The 19369-nt window shown below is 40.1% G+C and overlaps 1 protein-coding gene across 2 annotated transcripts in view; it reads right to left on the reverse strand.

Moving 5' to 3' along the window:
• SOSTDC1 (sclerostin domain containing 1) overlaps positions 1-19369 on the reverse strand; it is a 112877-nt gene that overhangs the window by 39485 nt on the left and 54023 nt on the right. The window contains exon 1 of one of the 2 annotated variants that reach the window (XM_055115728.1): positions 931-1038. The exons of the other annotated variant lie outside the window; for it this stretch is intronic. The gene's annotated coding sequence lies outside the window, so the exon portion shown is untranslated. Of the gene's footprint in view, positions 1-930; positions 1039-19369 lie in introns of those variants that run through there. 2 annotated transcript variants of the gene reach the window in all.

A 19369-nucleotide genomic window follows, 5' to 3' on the forward strand; every position in this document is an offset into this window, starting at 1 on the left:
CTTGTGCCTCAGCCTCCCAAGTAGCTGAGATTACAAGCCTGAGACACCACCCCCGGCTATTTTTTGTTTGTATTTTTAGCAGAGATGGGGTTTCACCATGTTAGCCAGGCTGGTCTCGAACTCCTTACCTCAGGTGGTCCTCCTGTCTTGGTCTCCCAAAGTGCTGGGATTACAGGTGTGAGCCACCACAACCAGCCCACAGATCAATCTTAATATTGATAGGGACAGGAGGCAGGGAAACTCTGGGCAGAAGAGGGCCCCCGCCAGGGCCCTACCTGCAAGCCAAAAAACCTGAAACCGCGGCCCAAAGTGAGAAGTTACATCCCTGTTTTCCTGCTCGAATGTTGCCTTTTCCAAAACCACCCATGGCCCGCCCCACCCCCCATTCTGTGAGTATAAAAACCCCAGAACTTAGCGGCAGAGAGAGAAGCAGCAGCTGGATGTCAGACACTACAGCTGGACGTCGGAGAGAAGCAGCTTGACTTTAAAGGGACAGCTTGACAGCATAACCTCAGAGAATAATCTGGCCAGAGATAGCTGGATTTCAGGGGAAGATTACCATCCCTCCCTGTCCCCTTTTCAGCTCCCCTTCTCGCTGAGAACCACCTCTATTGGCAATAAAATCCTCCGCAGTTACCATCCTTCGTGTGACCTCATTTCTCCTGGACATTGGACAAGAACTCAGAAACCACGAGTGTGGATGCAAAAGGCTGTCACACTTGCCCTTTGCCCTCGCTGGTGGAAGGCAGCCACCTCACGCAAAAAGGCAGAGGGCCCACTGAGCTGTTAACACTTAAGCCGTCCGTGGATGGCTGAAGTAAAAGAGTGCTGTACCACTCCCTCTGGGGCTTCTGGGGTCACAAGCACCCCCCAGATGCTGCCGCGCGGCCAGCACAGAGTTTGCTCTTGCCGGGGCTCAAAAGCACTCACCCCAGCTCCCGCAGCTGTTCACCTGCGTTCTCCCTCCGGCGGTGGAGAGCAGCGGGTCTGAGTGAGCGGAGTTCGCCCCTGCCAGCGCGGAAGTGGCTGGCCAGTTCCAGCGCCTGCGCACTACAGTTCCCACCTCATTTGCTCGCACGTTCCCTCCCACGAGGACTTGAGAGCTGCGGGATTAGTAAATGAGGTACCCCCTTCACTAGTCCTACGAAGGGGTCAGGGAAATATCTTGCTTCAATATCACTAAAGAAGAACAGAAGACATTGTGGGTCTTCTGAATGATGTAGTACGCAAGGCTATCTGTAAAGTATTCCTCCCTGAAACAATTGTGCTAGAATCCAAATCAAGCCTCTGAAGAGGTCTAACTCCCAATATACCAAAAATACAGGCAAAAAGGACATAATAAATAGTAATGAGGAATCAAGCAACCAAATGCAGAAGATAGGACATTATACAGGACCAAGGAGCTGATTTATTCAAAAACTAAAGGACATTAAAATGGGATAGGGTGGTAAGTGGAAGTAGTTGAAAAGAGACTTAAGAAACACATTAACCAAATCCTAATTATGGACCTTGTTTGCATCTTGACCGAAACAAACCAATTGTAAAAAGACATTATTGAAGCAATTGAAAAAATTTGAGCATGAAATAAATATTAAATGATATTAGGTAATTAATACAAGTATTTAGTATTTAGTTATCTTTATCTTTTAGAGTTATAAGCAAAACGATATGACATTTGGGATTTGTCTTAAAATACTCCAGGAAAAAAATATGGATAGATAGTTAAAACAAGATTAGCCATGTATTATTCTCTCTGCCCTTACATATGTTAGAATTTTTGCATTACAATAAGAAAGAATAGAAAAAATGTTATCAAGATTGGTGATAATAAAGAAGGCATGTGAGGAGAAAGAACAGAATAAGCAAAGTTTCCTTAAGCTTCAAAATATCTGTTGTACTTACTTAAAAAAATAAGTTGGCACATAGGAAAATGTTGAAAAATTATGTTGGAGTCCTACCGTATATGTGCGTGTGTGTATGTGTGTGTGTGTGTGTGTGTGTGTGTGTCAAGGGGTTCCTTCAATTGCATATTAAGGATTCAGTAATTTATTTTGTAATAAATGTGAATCCAGTAAGGAATTTTTCACTGAACAGTAGTACAATTAACCCTGTTTTGAGAAAAATAAGTTATCTTAAAAGTTTTGCAGTTAACCAATATTAAGTCACTGGAACATAACTTAACAAAAAGAAAATAGTAAGATTTGCTTGTTTGTTTATTTTTATACTATATAATAATATTATAATCATGGAAAAGTTTCCAAACTATTATTCACCTCCAGAGATTCTGAGATGTTCTGTACTTTCTCCATCCTACTCAAACCCTAACATTAAGGTGAGAATCTTCATTTAAGGGGGAATAGATAAAATGGCAGACTGAACACAGAGAAGCAAGAGGTCCCATATCAACAAAGGGTGAGAAGCAGAAGGAAATAAATGCAGGAGCTACCATCAACCTCCAATATCCAAAGCCTTGCCATTTTCCCCACTGACAAGACATAGAAAATGAAGCATCAAGGTAAACAGGCCCAGACAGATTCTTGACATCAGCTAGAGCACACAGAATAAGCAGCTGGTCTATTAGATCTAAAGCTAGAAAATCAAGGAGAAGAAATAATGAAGCTCTCCATTAGGATTTGTAGACATCAAGTTCAGATAGCATTCAGCTACTCTGTCGGCCTCCTTAGACAAACAGGAGTTTTCCCCAAACATGGAAGGCTTCAATGACTCATTTCTTGTGAATGGTTAAACAAAGCTTCACTGGGTAGGTCATTGCAAGGAGTCCCAGAGAAATCTGGCCACAGCTTCAAGCTTCGCGGGTGGTCTTACGGAGACAGCAGGGAAATGAGGTCACACAGTTTAGGGAAAGCCTCCTAACACAGACGAAGATTGGAAATTGAAGAACAGATACAAGTCGCAAGAAGAGGTGGTATTGATGAAGTGGAATCAAAGAGAGGGCCTAGCGTGAGAGCTGCCAGATGGGCTGATCTGGTGGTGGGAGAGGGCAGGGAAGGCAGGGAACCTAGGAAATGCAGAAGGCGAGGAAAAAATGAGGGGGAAAAAAGAGAAGGTGGGAGCAAAAACAAGGGAAGTTATGGGGAGAAGAGCAAAGAAAGAAAGTACAAAAGTGGGTGTTGAACCAGCCTACGGAGCCCCTTTGTATTTGTACATCTTTAATATATAACACATTTACACCTAACAACCAATGTAGCTTGGGAAGAATAATATCAAAGTATAACATCAAGGTGAACTCAAGTTGCCTTCTCCCTAAGATGTACCTTTTTAATGAGATATTAAACTAGATTTTTTCTCAGAAATGAACAATATTCTTTGCCTAAGTATATAGTAATATATCATTATCTATTATTCAAAAAAACAAATGTAGAAGCACTTTGTTAGATGTTCGTTTTCATTACTTGCTTAGGTATTGGTTTCTATATCAAAATATGTCACATGCCATCTCCCATCTCTCCCCTGCTTGGATCATCCAGCAGTGTGAAGATGGCTCTGCCCCAGTAAAGGAGCTGGGTCCTTCTAGCCTGCTTGCTTCATTGTGTGTGTGCTTCCAAAAAATGGAAGAGGGAAAAACCCTCTTGTCTCTGCTCTAGTTCCCAACCCCAGACACTCCATTCCAGTGTCTTCACAATCTTTATTTCTTTCTTATTGGACTTTACAATATGAGTCCATTTACTTGGCTTTGACTTTAAATATTTGCTAGCCTAGGAGTAGCTTTAATGCTGTGCCTAGAGCAGAAGAGAAAAGGAGAAGCTGACACAAATTACAGAGGCCTGGTGGTCTTCAAGGGGGTCTAAGCCCAAGTATGATGCATATCAACAATGGGATTTGTAGCAGGTTAGTCCTTTCCGGGAAGACCTGGGAAATTTTGTCTCCTAGGTTTCATTCTCCTTCCTGTCTGACTGCTGCTAGTTACTTTGGTTACCTGCCTTCATCTGACCCAGAACTCACATCTAAGAGTCATTCTCAATCTCAGCTGCTCCTCCTAAGAGTCCACTATGAGACTTTAACAAATACTGTTGCCAAGGTCCTGGCCTTAGCAATATCATTGCAACTGGCTGTGGTGATGCCTGGGCTTTGGGATCTTTTGAAGCGCCTCACTAACTTTATTGTGTAACAGAGATTACAAAATGCTACCATAACATCTCTCAGACCTCTGGTTGCCTAAGTGGTACTTCAATTCAACAATCTCCACTCATGTAAATCAGGAAGAGGGAGTGGGCTATATTGTATCTAAAGTGCCATTTACTAATAAAATAATAAAGCTAAAAATGATAGAGCCAGTCTATTAGTATGCATTGAAACAATGTAGCATTACCTTAGACTTTTCAAATAAATTAACAAGCCATCTGGACTGAATGACCTATTTTGGATGCAAGGAAGATGTTTATGTTGCACTTGGTTTAATGTGGAAAAGGAGCATAGGAAGACTGAAATCAGAAATATGTGGTGTTCATAACAGAAAGTCAATGCCAGATCCAATTCTAGAGTATTACAAAGTACATGAAGAAAAGATGTCAAGCATCGGATAGAGAAGGAACAAGAACTATAGCAGTGAAATGGGGACCAATGATCAGCAATAGAAAGTAGAAAAGGCAAGAAGAGACAAGTACTAGATAGCTCCGATTAATTCTAGTGCAAAGAATATTGCACAAAGCCACATCTGCCCACTTGTGCTGTGCAAGTATAATTTAGCACCTGGCTGTTCACAAGTCCTAAAGAAAGGTAGTTTATTTTGTTTTCTTTCAAGCACGCTGTATCAGTCAGCATAGGCTTACTCCAATACTCCAGCCATGCCATTTTTCCCACTGACAATAGAAAATGAAGCAGCTGGGCACGGTGGTTCACACCCGTAACCCTTGAGAGGCTGAGGCGGGAGGATCACCTGAGGTTGGGAGTTCGAGACCAGCCTGCCCAACATGGTGAAACCCCATCTCTACTAAAAGTAAAAAATCAGCCGGGTGTGGTGGCGGGCACCTGTAATCCCAGCTACTCAGGAGGCTGAGGCAGGAGAAGCTTGAACTTGGGAGGTGGCGGTTGCAATGAGCTGAGATCATGCCACTGCACTCCAGCCTGGGCAACAAGAGCGAGACTCCGTCTCAAAAAAAAAAAAGAAAGAAAGAAAGAAAATGAAGCATGTTGCAGTAACAAATAATGCCTCCCCCACAAAATTTCAGAGGAGCAAAACCACAAAATGTCACAGTCACAGACCACGCCCATTGGGAGTAGGTAAGGTGGAAAGGGCCTCTTTTTCCAGTAGTCACTCAGGAGCCCAGCCTGATGAAGCAGCCACCATCTCCAATGCAGTCCAGCTTCATGTCACAGCAATAAAAATGTCCTGGAGGGTCTTGCACTGGCATTTAAATGCTCCAGCTCAGAAGTGCCCCAACTTACTTCTATTTACAACTCACTGGTGACAACTAGCCACCTGGTCCCAATCAACCAGAAGGAGTCAAAGAAGTGCAACTTAAGTATGTGCCAGAAAGTGAGAAGGACCAGAAATATGGCAAGCAGCTCGAATGGTACCATGCTTCATTGAGAGAAAGTCAGCTTTTTGTTTTTCTTGCTTTTTATGGAAACATCTATGAATAAAGATATACCATGTTGTATAACTTTTTTTTACCCACTAAAATGTAATCTTCATGAGGGCAATAATTTTTTTGACATATATGTCTATGGCTTAACCTAGGAAAGTTCAAACAAATATTTTAGGGTAAATAAACTTGTGAAAAGTAAGCATAGACAAAAAGAAAAGAGCTAGGCATAATGTAATCATTTATCAGAATGATTACTATTAATATTAATATTAAAAAGTATTAATAGATTACTTACTATTCATGATGTTAAAAATCACCATGTAACAATGGAACAGAATAGAGATCCCATAAACAAATCCACACACCTACAGTGAACGCATTTTCAACAAAGGTGCCAAGAACATACACTGGGAAAGAAACAGTCTTTTCAATGAATGGTGCTTGCAAAACTTGAGATCCATATGCAGAAGAATGAAAATAGACCCCTATCTGTTCCCATATACAAAAACCAAATCAAAATGATTAAAAAATTAAATCTAAGATCTCAAATTGTGAAACTACTACAGGAAAACGTTGGGGAAACTCTCCAGGACACCAGCCTGGCAAAGATTTCTTGAGTAATACTCCACAAGCATAGGCAATCAAACCAAAAGTGGACAAATGGGATCACATCAAGTTAAAATGCTTCCGCACAGCAAAGGAAACAATCAACAAAGTGAAAATACAACCCACAGAATGGGAGAAAATATTTGCAAACTACCCGTCAGACATGGTATTAATAACCAGAATATACAAGGAGCTCAAACAACTCCATAGGAAAAAAATCTAATAATCCGATTTTAAAATGGGCAAAAGATTTGAATAGACATTTTCCAAAAGAAGACGTACAAATGGCAAACAGGCATATGAAAAGGTACTCAACATCATTGATCGTGACAGAAATGCAAATTAAAACTACAATGAGATATCATCACATCCCAGTTAAAATGACTTTTATCCAAAAGTCAGGCAATAACAAATGCTGGCGAGGATGTGGAGAACAGGGAACACTTGTACACTTTTGATGGGAACGTAAATTAGTACAATCACTATGGAGAACAGTTTCCAGGTTCCTCAAAAAAACAAAAATACAGCTATCACATGACCCAGCAATCCCACTGCTAGGTATATACCCAAAAGAAAGCAAACCAATATATTGAAAAAATATATGCACTCCCATGTTTGTTGCAGCACTTGTTCAAATAGCCAAGATTTGGAAGCAACATAAGTGTCCATCAGCAGATGAATAGATAAAGGAAATGTGGTACTTATACGTAATGGAGTACTATTCAGCCATAAAAAAGAATGAGATTCAGGCATTTGCAACAACATGGATGGAACTAGAGGCCATTATGTTAAGTGAAAGAAGCTAAACACAGAAAGACAAATGTCACATTTTCTCACTTATTTGTAGGATCTAAAAATCAAAACAATTCAACCCATGGAGATAGAGAGTAGGAAGATGGTACTAGAGGCTGGGAAGCGTAGTTGTGGGGGGAGGGAGGGAGAGGCGGGGAAGGTTAATGGGTATCAAAAAATAGAATGAATGAATAAAACCTAATATTTGATAGCACAACAGGGTGACTACAGTCAATAATAATTTAATTATACATTTAAAAATAACTAAAAGGCCAGGTACAATGGCTCACACCTGTAATCCCAGCACTTTGGGAGGCCAAGGCAGTAGATTACCTGAAGTCAGGAGTTCAAGACCAGCCTGGCCAAAATGGTAAAACCCCATCTCTACTAAAAATATAAAAAATTAGCTGGGTGTGGTGGCAGGTGCCTGTAATCCCAGCTACTTGGGAGGCTGAGGTAGGAGAATCACTTGAACCGGGAGGCAGAGGTTGCAGTGAGCCAAAATTGCACCTTATGTAGCCCAGATAGAGCAAGACTCTGTCTAAAATAAGTAAAATAAAAATAATAGAATAAAATAAATAAAAATAACTAAAAGAGTATAATTGGACTGTTTGTAACACAAAGGATAAATGCTTGAGGGGATGGATACCCCATCTTCCATGATGTGATTATTATGCATTGCATGCCTGTATCAAAACATCTCTTGTACCCTATAAATATATACACCTATTATGTACACATAAAAATTCAAATTAAAAAAAAACACCAAGCAAGAAATTTTTATAGCTAAATGATTTACCAACTACATTCAAATGATGCTGTCACCACTTCCTCAAATCACTCCAGGAGTCTTATCCTAATTCAGATTAAGTATAAATTCTTTCATTTTAACCACAAGTAGCCAAGTCAGCCTTGAAATTTAAAAAGAAATTTGGGGGAGGTACAAAGAAGATGGACTTGCCTTATTAGATAGACTCGCAATAAATAGATCAACATTTTGTGCTCCTGTACCTGGATGGGAAGTCTTAATCATTTACGTTGACATGAATTTTCCTTAAATCTATACATTGAATGCAGTTCTGGTCAAAATTCCAGTAGGACTATTTTCCTTATGAAAGTTTTTTATTTTAATTTCATCAAAGTCCTAACTTCCATAGGTCACCAAATCTTACCCAAAAAGTCTTTGACATTTGCTAAATAGCCAGATTCGGCTACACAAATGCTCAAGACCATTGAAACCTGGTGGTGATTTTGTGAAGAAATAAAACCAGATGGGGATAATCACCATGCCACCATGGGAGAGGATACAAAGCCCAGTATTCTCTCCTACCCTGGGGCCACCCTCTGAGTGTAGTGATGGGGACTCTAGGCATGAGGTCCTTCCCCCTTCACCAGGCCCCAGGACCCTCCCAACTACCTGCTGGACCTTGTGATCAATTAGAGAGATGTGCCCTTGGAGTTCAAACTGAGTCTTCCCCCAACCTTGAGCCCAGAGTCTGAGCTGCACAAGGGCAGAATCTGGCCATTGTGTGGTTTGAATCCAGCAAGGAAGCCCAGTGTTACAGACAGGATGACAAGTGACATCATATGGTGACTGGTATAAAAAAAAGCAGCAGCCATCACCACAGGAATAGTTCTAGTTTTGTGGCCTTGCCTAGGGGGCTCTGCATTCTGGATGTTGGTCGCCTCTTGTGGTCATAAAGAAAACATAGCTTCTTAAATAAAGTTGCATGTGCAAGACTCAAAGGCAGAAGGCTGGCAGATTAGCCCTGGCCACTCATCCCCCCAAACCAAGAGCTGAGCCTCATTCCTGCTGTCTCATTTCTACATCCCAGAAACAGCCACCTTCCAAGCTCATGATGGAGTTTCCTTAAACGTCTCCTGAAGGGAATTAAACAGAAACCAGGTCAGGATGTTCTGAGTAGACCATTCATGCCTGAGGGGTCTCTTGGACCCCTTAGAGCTTTTCCTTCTAGTGAGGATCCTCCATGGACTTGGGCTGTGCCCAGGATTTACCTGGGGTGGACAGGTAGGCACAGGGTGACTGTTAAATTCCACAGGATGAATTATTAATCTCTTTCTCATCTATGGTTAGTGTCTCCTGGTTTTCTCCTGTTACAGATAATCCTGTAATAAGGTTTTTTGTTTCTGTTTTTTTACCCAGAGTCAGCACACGGTATGGAGGATAAAAGCATGGAAGCCAGGTCAAAAAGGGGGGGGGTGGGGGGTGGGGGGTAACTGCCTGTCTCTCTTACTAGTTGTGTGACCCTCGACCAGTTTCTTAACTCTCTGTCCTTCAGTTTCCTCATCTGTAAAATAAGTCTAGGTTGGAAATCTTGCAGATAATATACCGATATAAAAGGGCTATTGCCACTCTAAATGGCCTTCTGGTGGCAAGAACAATGCAATTATTACAGGCACTTCTCAGACGGATCATGACATTAACTCTAAAAAAGGTAACTATTCTGTTTCAAGTTCATCTCTGGCAGAACAGAGCCAGATTCTTATTTTTTATGTTTTCCAATTGGTAAGTATCACTACAGTTATAAAGTTTAAAATGACAATTGTAACTTCGGATACTTCTGATGGAAGATGGAAGGGGGCAATAGCTACACACATTTATTTATGAAAACCACACAATTTATTAGCTGTATTAGGTACTATAGCAACAGTCTGCATGCAGCATCACAGCTTTCTATTCTGACAACCCCATTATTTTCGCTGTGAGTGGAAAAATCTCATAGGTTTTTATTGCTGTTGTTTTTACTTTGTACATAGCTATTTGCCGTATCAACTTGCTTCTTTAAATAGACTCCTATAAAAATCGCGTCTGAGCAAGGTTTTAACTCTTGGTGAAACAGACTTGTTGGGTGAGTGGTCTGTCTCAGTGGCATGAAAAAGGGAACAGATGTTAGAGCCTAAGCTGAGTGAAGACAATGTCTGTGCAGTGGGTCCACATTGGGGATTCAGGGCCTCAGCACGGTGCAGGGAGCAACCCTGTGAGTGGAAGTGAGTAGGAGCACAGGCGCAGTGTCAGAGTTCAAGCCAGGTGAGGAGAACATTCATGTGGAAGCAGGGCATCCCGGTGGGTATAGCAGGGTGAGGAGGGAGGTCCAGGCACACGAGTGTGGACTGTCAGACTCCACCTGAATGAGGGCAGCATCAGCTTGGCAGAGGAAACTGGCATGGTGTATAGACCAAGAAGGGAAGGTCTTGGCAATGCAAGCTAAGCAGGCACAGGGAGAGATGGGTGTGGGTATTCATGCAGGGGCAGGTTTGTTGTAAAAAGTTTGAGCCCAAGAAAGGTAAGGAGGGTATCCATGGAAAGGGTTTACCCTCAGCCCTACAAAGCGCTGCGATCACAAGGGTGAGACACCATGCCTTAATTAATTAAAAAAGTAATAATAAAGTGTAGTGCTGTCATCTGATTTCAAACATCGCTTTAGAGTGGGGTGAACACACCTCAACGGCACTGTGATGACAACTAAGCAGGGTCCGTGCTGGGTGTGGGAAAAGGGATAGCTAACCATCGTGGGCACACATTACTCCATGTTCTATGTAGTTGTGATGAGCTGGATATTTCTGTCCCCCCAAAATGCATATGTTGAAATCCTAACTCCCAACACAATGGCATTAGGAAGTGGGACCTGTGGAAGATAATTAGGTCATGAGGGTGGAGCCTTTGTGCGTGTGATTAGTGCTCTTACAAGAAGTGCCAAAGGAAAATATCTTGGGCCCCCAAAATCACTAAGGAAAACTCAAGCTGGGAACTGCTTAGGGCAAACTTGCCTCCCATTCTATTCAAAGTCACACCTCTGCTCACTGAGATAGATGCTTATCTGATTTGCCTCCTTTGGAAAGGCTCATCAGAAACTGAAAAGAATGTAGGCATTTGTGTATCACCTGTCTGCGACCTGGAAGCTCCCTCTGGGCTTCGAGACTTCCTGCCTTTGCTTCAAGTTGTCCCGCCTTTCCAGACCAAACCAATGTACTTCTTACGTATATTGATTGATGTCTCATGTCTCCCTAAATGTATGAAACCAAGCTGTGCCCTGACTACCATGGGCACATGCCGTCAGGATTTCCTGAGGCTGTGTCACAGGCTCATCCTCAATGTTGGCAAAATAAACTTTCTAAATTAACTGAGACCTGTCTCAACTTTTCAGAGTCCTCAGAAGAAACATGAGAGCACTCTCTGTTCTCCACCATGTGAGGACCCAACAAGAAGGTGGCCATCTGCAACCCACAAGAGGACGCTCACAAGAGCCCAATCACGTTGGCACCCTCATCTCGGACTTCCAGCTTCCAAAACTGTGGGAAATAAAATTCTATTTTTTATAATCCACGAGGTTTATGGTATTTGGTTATAACAGCCCAGACTCTCCTAAGAAGGTGACCATGGAATGTAGGCCCTCTACTTTCTCTCAAGAGTGACATGTCCGTATGTGAATCCTGGAACGGTGATGGCTATGTTGTGGTGGGGAAAGGCAACCTGAAAAGAGAGCCAACTTGGAAGAGTGTAGGATTTAAAACTATTAATAGCAGAGATTTAGAGCTCTGGCCCTGATTGTACGGAACCTAAAACTGCTCTCTCTTTAAACTACTTGCTAATGGAGGCAAGACACTCCTTTATTATTTAAACAAGTAGATCTTGGTGTTCTGATATTGTAATAAAAACATTTGAATTGGTAACAATACCTTTACTCCAAAGTTAGCGCATATCATTGCCAGTGAGTCTGCTAGCAGCTCTGCACATGGTAAATAGGAGAGACTTATATTCTGGGTTATTGGAAACAACAGGTAGGATTATTTACAGATAAACAGTGTAGAAATCGGAGCTTGGAAGCTTCCTCTTAACCGGGAGAAAGCCATAGCCCAGCTTTACGATTTCCCATTGGGTCTCATGTGGGACTACAGACAAGAGCCTCAGGGTCATTCCACCAGTTAAATAAAGTTTCTTTCTTTTTCTTTTTCTTTTTTTTTTGAAAAGGAGTCTTGCTCTGTCACTCAGGCTGGAGTGCAGTGGCACAATCTTGGCTCACTGCAACCTCCGCCTCCCGGGTTCAAGCAATTGTCTTGTCTCAGCCTCTCTAGTAACTGGGACTACAGGCACCTCCCACCACACCTGGCTAATTTTTTATTTTTATTTTTATTTTTTATTTTTAGTAGAGATGGAGTTTCACCATATTGGTCAGGCTGGTCTCAAACTCCTGACCTCAGGTGATCCACCCACCTCAACCTCCCAAAGTGCTGAGATTATACGTGTGAGCCACCAAATCTGGCTTAAAGGAACTTTCTTTATTTTTATTTATTTATTTTTTTTGAGACAGAGTCTTGCACCGTTGCCTGGGCTGGTGTGCAGTGGCGCAATCTTGGCTCACTGCAACGTCCGCCTCCTGGGTTCAAGCGATTCTCCTGCCTCAGCCTCCCAAGTAGCTTGGATTACAGGCGCGGGCCGCCACACTGAGCTAATTTTTTTTTTTTTTTCGTATTTTTAGTAGAGACGGGGTTTCACTATGTTGGCCAGGCTGGTCTCAACTTCCTGACCTCATGATCTGCCCACCTCAGCCTCCCGAAGTGCTGGGATTACAGGCGTGAGCCCGGCCAGTGAAGTTTCTTAAATGTTCATAATTAATACAAAGCATAAACTTATTACTACCATAGCTATATAGTTTAGGTGTGATCCTTATATAAGCAACAAAATGAAGTTAATAAAAAGAATTTTGTTCAAATAAGAATAATATATGAAAAAATGAGGCAAGATTAAAAAAACAGCTGTAGGGTAAGAAGAATTGAAGCTGGGGAAGCTAGAATTTCTTAGCAAAGCAACTGTCAACTTTACCAGTCTAATAATGTTCTTGGTAAATTTTCTTGTCAAAGGACTTCCGACAGACAATTCTTGAACTTTTAGAGAAAACATAAAAATACCAAGAGATTATGTCAGAGAACAGCATAAAGTTGATAGTGGAAATAATTTTCACTGTGGGCCACACCAAGACAAACAATTAGGGAAGTGCACATGTAATTCTTTGAGTCATTAATTTGTAAATGACAAAGATCGGAAATAAGGGATTTTCTTCCCCCAAGAGACATCCTAGTTACTAAAGCTGTGATACAAAATATAACAAAAGTCAACAAAAGGAAATTGAAAAGGAATGTATGTAATTACAGCAAAGACAGGATGCATGATATTTTTCACCACCTAATATTACAATAGGTAAATGGATTAGCTAACTATACAATCTGACTTAGAAAACACAGAAAGGATTATTTAAAATAATGCCATATAAATTCTTAGTTGACTTCCTTTTGTCTAATGGTATTCACACTTTAGTGACAGTATGTTAAAAGTTTATGAGTCAAAGTAGGAATGCAGTAAAATATTTTTAGACCACCTACAGCTAGCATGCATTAAATTATACAACACATTCTCTTCAATAAATGGCCTTTTTATATCATTCCAGTTACTGATAGAAACTGAAAACAGGGTTATGACATTTAATTAATTCACAAAATGCAGCTGTTCTTCAAGTTTTTGGCAGCTGCCCAATAATTTTAATGAAAAATTTTAAAAAAGAGAATGAGGAAAAAAAATTCCACCAGAAATAACTTCAATTTTTCTATTAGTCCTTAATATGATGGAAAAGGTCAAAAGATGCAAGCTCTGGGCAAGTATTACCACAAAAATTAGAATCAATATGGGCAGAATATAGACCCAAAAAATGACATGTAAATTTGAAAATGCAATGATATTGCAAGCTACTTCCACAAGATAATGTTACCACATCAATGACTTGGTCAGACTCTCGATTTAAAGTAGAAAAATCTAATGCAAACCAGCTTAAACCCAAAGGGTAGTATATTGATTTGCATAACTAAACTACAGTAAACAAAGGTGCGGAGCTAACTAGAACGAAGGACTCAAATACTATGAGAATTGATCGTCTCTTGCTCTCTGCATTAGTTTAGTTTTCTTCTACTGTCCATCCGCTTTCTATGCTGGAAGATGCATGGCTGATGGCAGCTTCTAGGCTCATGCACTACTGAACCTGGAAGACCCATGCTTAATGATAAGACAATGGAAACATTCTAGGAAGGATTTTAAATGGCCTAGCTTCTGTGGTTGAACAAGAGTTGTGACTCAAGTTTTATGGTCCACTTCAGTCCCCACCTTTAGACAAGAAACTGTGACTGGGAGGTGGGCCATGTAGTTCCTATTCTTATTGGCTCATTAACAAATCCTCTCATTATATGGATAAGATAGAAAAATGAATACTGAATAACAATACATATAGAAGAAATTTGAATTAGCATTAATTAGAGAAAGAGTAGAAACAGTCTGTACAAAATCATCAGGTTGTATAGCAACCCGTAGAATGGAAGAAAGTATTTGCAAGTCACATATCTGATAAGGGTCTACCATTAAGAATATATAAAGCACATTTCCAACTCAACAACTAAAAGACAACTCAACTAAAAAATGGGTAAAGGTCTTGAATAGACATTTCTCCAAGGGAGATATGTAAATGGCCAACAAATGAAAAGATGCTCAACATCATCAGTCCCTAGAGAAATGCAAATTGAAACTGCAATGAGTGTTGGTGAGGAACTGAGAAGTTAGAACCTTCACACATTGCTGGTGAGAGTGTAAAACATTGCCATCACTGTAGAAAAGAGTTTGGGGGCTCCTCAAAAAGCTAAACATAAAATTAGCATACAACTCAACAGTTTCTTAGATATATGCCTAAAAGAATAGAAATAGGTATTTAAATGAAGACTTGTAAACAAATGTACTTAGCAGCACTATTCATAATAGGCGAAACGTAGAAACAACCCAAATGTTCACCAACTGATGAGCAGATTAACAAAATCTGATATACTCATACAATGGAATATTATTCAGTCATGAAAAGGAATGAAGTACCAATACATGTGACAATGTATGTGAACCTCAAAAATACTTTATCAAATGAAAGAAGATAGGCATACAAGGTCATATATTGTATAATCACACTAATATAAAATGCCCAGAATAGGTGAATTCATACAGACAGAAAGCAGAACCTGCTACTCAGGGATAGGCAACAGAATAAAAGAGCAGCACAGGAAGGGGAACTTGCAATTAGGCCATTTGAGGTCCTCTCTGTTTCACATGTCAAAACAACACATGATATTAATTTTAGGCATTATGCCACAGAGCTCCACTGCAAATAATAGACTGCTCCTTTCTCCTTAGTTCCAATTTGAAAAACCTGAGGGGGATTATTCTGCTTAGACCGGCAAAGGTTGCATGCCTACCCTTAATGCCAGGAGTATAGCAAATTATGTTTGTCAGCCTAACTGGGACACAGAATTGAGGATGAAACAGTGCCCCCAAAGAGGACATTCTCTTTTCAAAAGACAAGGGGGATCAAAAGGCAGCATAATTCCTAACCACCCTTCTTTTTATTTCTCTCCTTCCTTTCCCTCACACCTGCTTCTCTATATTAAACTTCCTTTCTCTTCCCTTGCCTTCTCTTCTCATCCTCTTATCTTCTCATTTCCTTTCTTCACTCTGTCTCTTCTTTACAACCCTCTTTTCTGTTCCCTTTTTCTTCTCTCTTTCTCCTCCTTCTCTTCATTTTTGTTCTATTCTCTGTCTCTCACTCTCTTTCCTTATCCCTCTGCCCACTTTTAATAGTGCATTCCAACAAAAGCCACCCACAGTCATCACCTACACAAGTTGTAGGTGACCTGGTGGCCTTCAACTTTATTTCTACTTCTTCCTGAATTATTCAGAACACTAGATAAATGGTAAATAATTGGATAGAGCCTGCATTCGCTGCTAATCTGTCTCACCTATCCAAATTTATGAAAAATTGCCAAGTTCATGGCAAGTGTGAAAACAGATTTTCTTTCTTTGTTATAACTACAAATGAATTTATGAAACAAAAATTATTTTCTAAAACTTTAGAAGCCTTGAACTTGCTCTGCTAAAGTCTCTCAATACCTTTGCATTTTTTATGAAAAAGATTTCTTTTGAACTACTTTCCAACATGTACTGCCTCTAATTAAAATGATTATTGAACCTCATGCTCCTGTTTCTACCTTAGTCTGAGTACTAACATAAAACTCTGGCAGATGAAAATCTTTCTTTTTTCTTTTTAAGAAAATTAACCTTTAGTAGTATAATCCCAAGACCATGTTCTACTTATTTATTTGGAAAAACAGAAGGTAGGGACCACTGTTTATCCCAAGACAATCTATTCTGAGACAAAACAGGAAGAATCATTGTTGTGACTTTGAAAAATATAACCTTTAAAAATACTTATATTTGGAAGCTTTAAATATTACATTGGTCAAAAACATTGTTAATGGAACTTTCTTTTTCTATCTGTAGTGGTTCAACTTCTGGTGAGAGTATATGCTGATAGAAAATCTAGAAGCCATGGCTTTTAGGGAATTAAAGTAGCAAAATATGATTGATTTGCAAAGATTTTGAAAAAGGGAACTGGAACAGGAATAAAAAGGCAATGAGCTCCAGAAAATAAGCTACCCCCAAGTCAAGATAATCTACTACTAAAAGTAGATCTACCATTCAATCCAGCAAATCCCACTGCTGGGTATCTATGCAAAGGAAAAGGAGTCATATCAAAAAGACATCTGCACGTGTATGTTTATTGCAGCACAGTTCATAATTGCAAAGATATGAAACCAACCTAAGTGCCCATTGACCAATGAGTGGATAAAGAAAATGTGGTATATATACACCATGGAATACTACTCAGCCATAAAAAAAGAATGAAATGATGTCTTTCACAGCAACTTGGATGAAGCTGAAGGTCATTATTCTAAGTGAACTAACTCAGGAATGGAAAACCAAATAGCATATGTTCTCATTTATAAGTGGGAGCTAAGCTATGGGTACGCAAAGGCATACAGAGTGATATCATGAACTTTGGAGATTCAGAAGGGAGAGGATGGGAGGGGGGTATGGGATAAAAAAAACTACATATTGAGTACGATGTATACTACTTGGGTGACAGATGCACTAAAATCTCAGACTTCACTGCTATACGATTCACCCATGGAACCAAAAACCACTTGTACCCAAAAAACTATTGAAATTTAAAAACAATTAAAGATAATCCAGAAAGAAAGTAATAAAATCCTGTGAATAATCATTAAGGAAGGAATATCTGGAGATAGACTGACTAGCTGTTTGACCTCAAGAAAAATTAATATATTTCACGTAATGATAGTGCTTTACACTGTCCCCATGTTTTTAAAGTATGTAGCACATTTGCAAAGCTTTTCATAAACAGGTAAGAAAAATATTTTATTGTTTTAACTTTTAGCGCAGCTTTGTTATATAGGTAAACTCGTGTCATGGGGGTTTGTTGTACAGATTATTTCGCCACCCGGGTACAAAGCCTAGTACCCAATAGTTATTTTTTTCTGCTCCTCTCCCTCCTCCCACTCTCCATCCCTGAAGGAGGCCCCAGTGTCTGCTGTTCCCATCTTTGTGTTCATGAGTTCTCATCATTTAGCTCCCATTTATAAGTGAGAACACGCGGCATTCGGTTTTCTGTTCCTATGTTAGTTTGCTAAGAATAATGGCTTCCAGCTCCATCCATGTTCTGACAAAAGACATGATCTCTTTCTTTTTTATGGCTGCATAGTATTCCATGGTATATATGTACCACATTTTCTTTATCTAGTCTATCATTGAATGGCATTTAGGTTGATTCCATATCTTTGCTATTGTGAATTGTGCTGCAATGAACATTCACATGCGTGTGTCTTTATGGTAGAATGGTTTCTATTTCTCTGGGTATACACGCAGTAATAGGATTGCTGGGTCAAATGGTAGTTCTGTTTTTAGCTGTTTGAGGAATCACCACACTGTCTTCCACAATGGTTGAACTAATTTACACTCCCATCAACCGTGTGTAACTGTTCCTTTTTCTCCACAACCTTTCCAGCATCTATTATTTTGAGAAAAATATTTATTGACTTGGTAATAGTATACATTCTGGCAAATGATTTTTTAAGTCAACATTCAACTTAGATTATTTAACATTAAAAATATTTGCTAAATTATCTCTTATGGCAAAAAAAATTTATTTTTACGTTTGAACAGGAGGCTGCATGCAGATGACATTCCAAGAGTAAATCTGTCTTTCTAGATTTAAATAGTAACCCAGAAAGTGTTGGGTAAGAAATTTTGTCAAATTTTTACTACATAGACTGGCAAGGATAAGGATTATTTTAAGAAAAGCTGAGTTTGACCAGAGAGATGTCTTTTTTGGGTCTTACGTATATTTGTAATTTCAATTTACGTAGCATATATATATAATAACTAATAATATATAACATAGATATCTACATAGCCAATTATCTCAAAACATAGCTGCTGAAAACAACCAGTATTTATTATCCTCCTTTCTGAATGTCAGGACTTTGGGGGTTGCTTGGCTGGGTGCCTCCAGTCAGTCCCCCACCAGGCTACAATCCAGGGCAATACTGTGGTTATCTCAAGGTTCCCCTTGGGGAGATCCACTTCCAACCTGCCTCATCTGGCTATTGACAAGCCACAAGCCCTCTCTGACTGTTGGCCAGAGACTTCAATACCTTGCCATGTGGGTCTCCCTGTAGGTCAGCTTAAAACATGGCCGCTGGTTTTCCTCAGAATGGGCTAGAGAGCAAAGAGAAGGGGCTCAAGATAGAAACCACAGTCTTTTTATCACCTAATCTCAGAAGTTATATCCTATCCTTTGTATTCTGTCCATTAGATGTGAACAGAATCCAGCCCACATGCAAGAAAAAAGGATCACACAGGAGTGTGAAAATCAGGAGGCAGAGATTACTGAGGGCATTGAGGTTGTGCACACGTGCACATGCATGCATGTATTCATGTACATGTATATGATCATGTATACCTACTCATACATACACTCACATTTAAATACAAACACATGCACGTGTGTGCACACACATATATATTTATGCATGCGTGTATCTATATATTTCTAGAGTATTTATGCTACAAATGCCTGACTGTTGTATCATATGTGTGATAATATGTGGCATTCCTGCTAACATTCACAAGACTTCTCTGTCAGTTTAGGCAGAGAATAATTGTCAATAATTATCACCAAGTCTAAATTAAGTGAAGTGAGGAAAGGCTTTGTAATTTCAGTGGCTTCTGACATAATGGAAGTTAACTTCTATAAGTTATCTGACTTTTCCATTCTGTTCCATCTCTAATTTCAGGCTAGAGGCTTCTGTCCTTGGCGCCATGATTTAGAAGGGCTGCTCTGGCCCTCCTCACTGGAGGAGAAGGAGTGCCCACTGGAGATCTTACCCTACCCTGAAATGATGGGCATGTGTTCCCCTAGACCCAAGGGATAAGCAAATGGTGGCTCTTTATGAGGATAGAC

The sequence above is a fragment of the Pan paniscus genome, chromosome 6 (genome assembly GCF_029289425.2).
Source record: "Pan paniscus chromosome 6, NHGRI_mPanPan1-v2.0_pri, whole genome shotgun sequence".
NCBI classification, from domain to species: domain Eukaryota; kingdom Metazoa; phylum Chordata; class Mammalia; order Primates; family Hominidae; genus Pan; species Pan paniscus.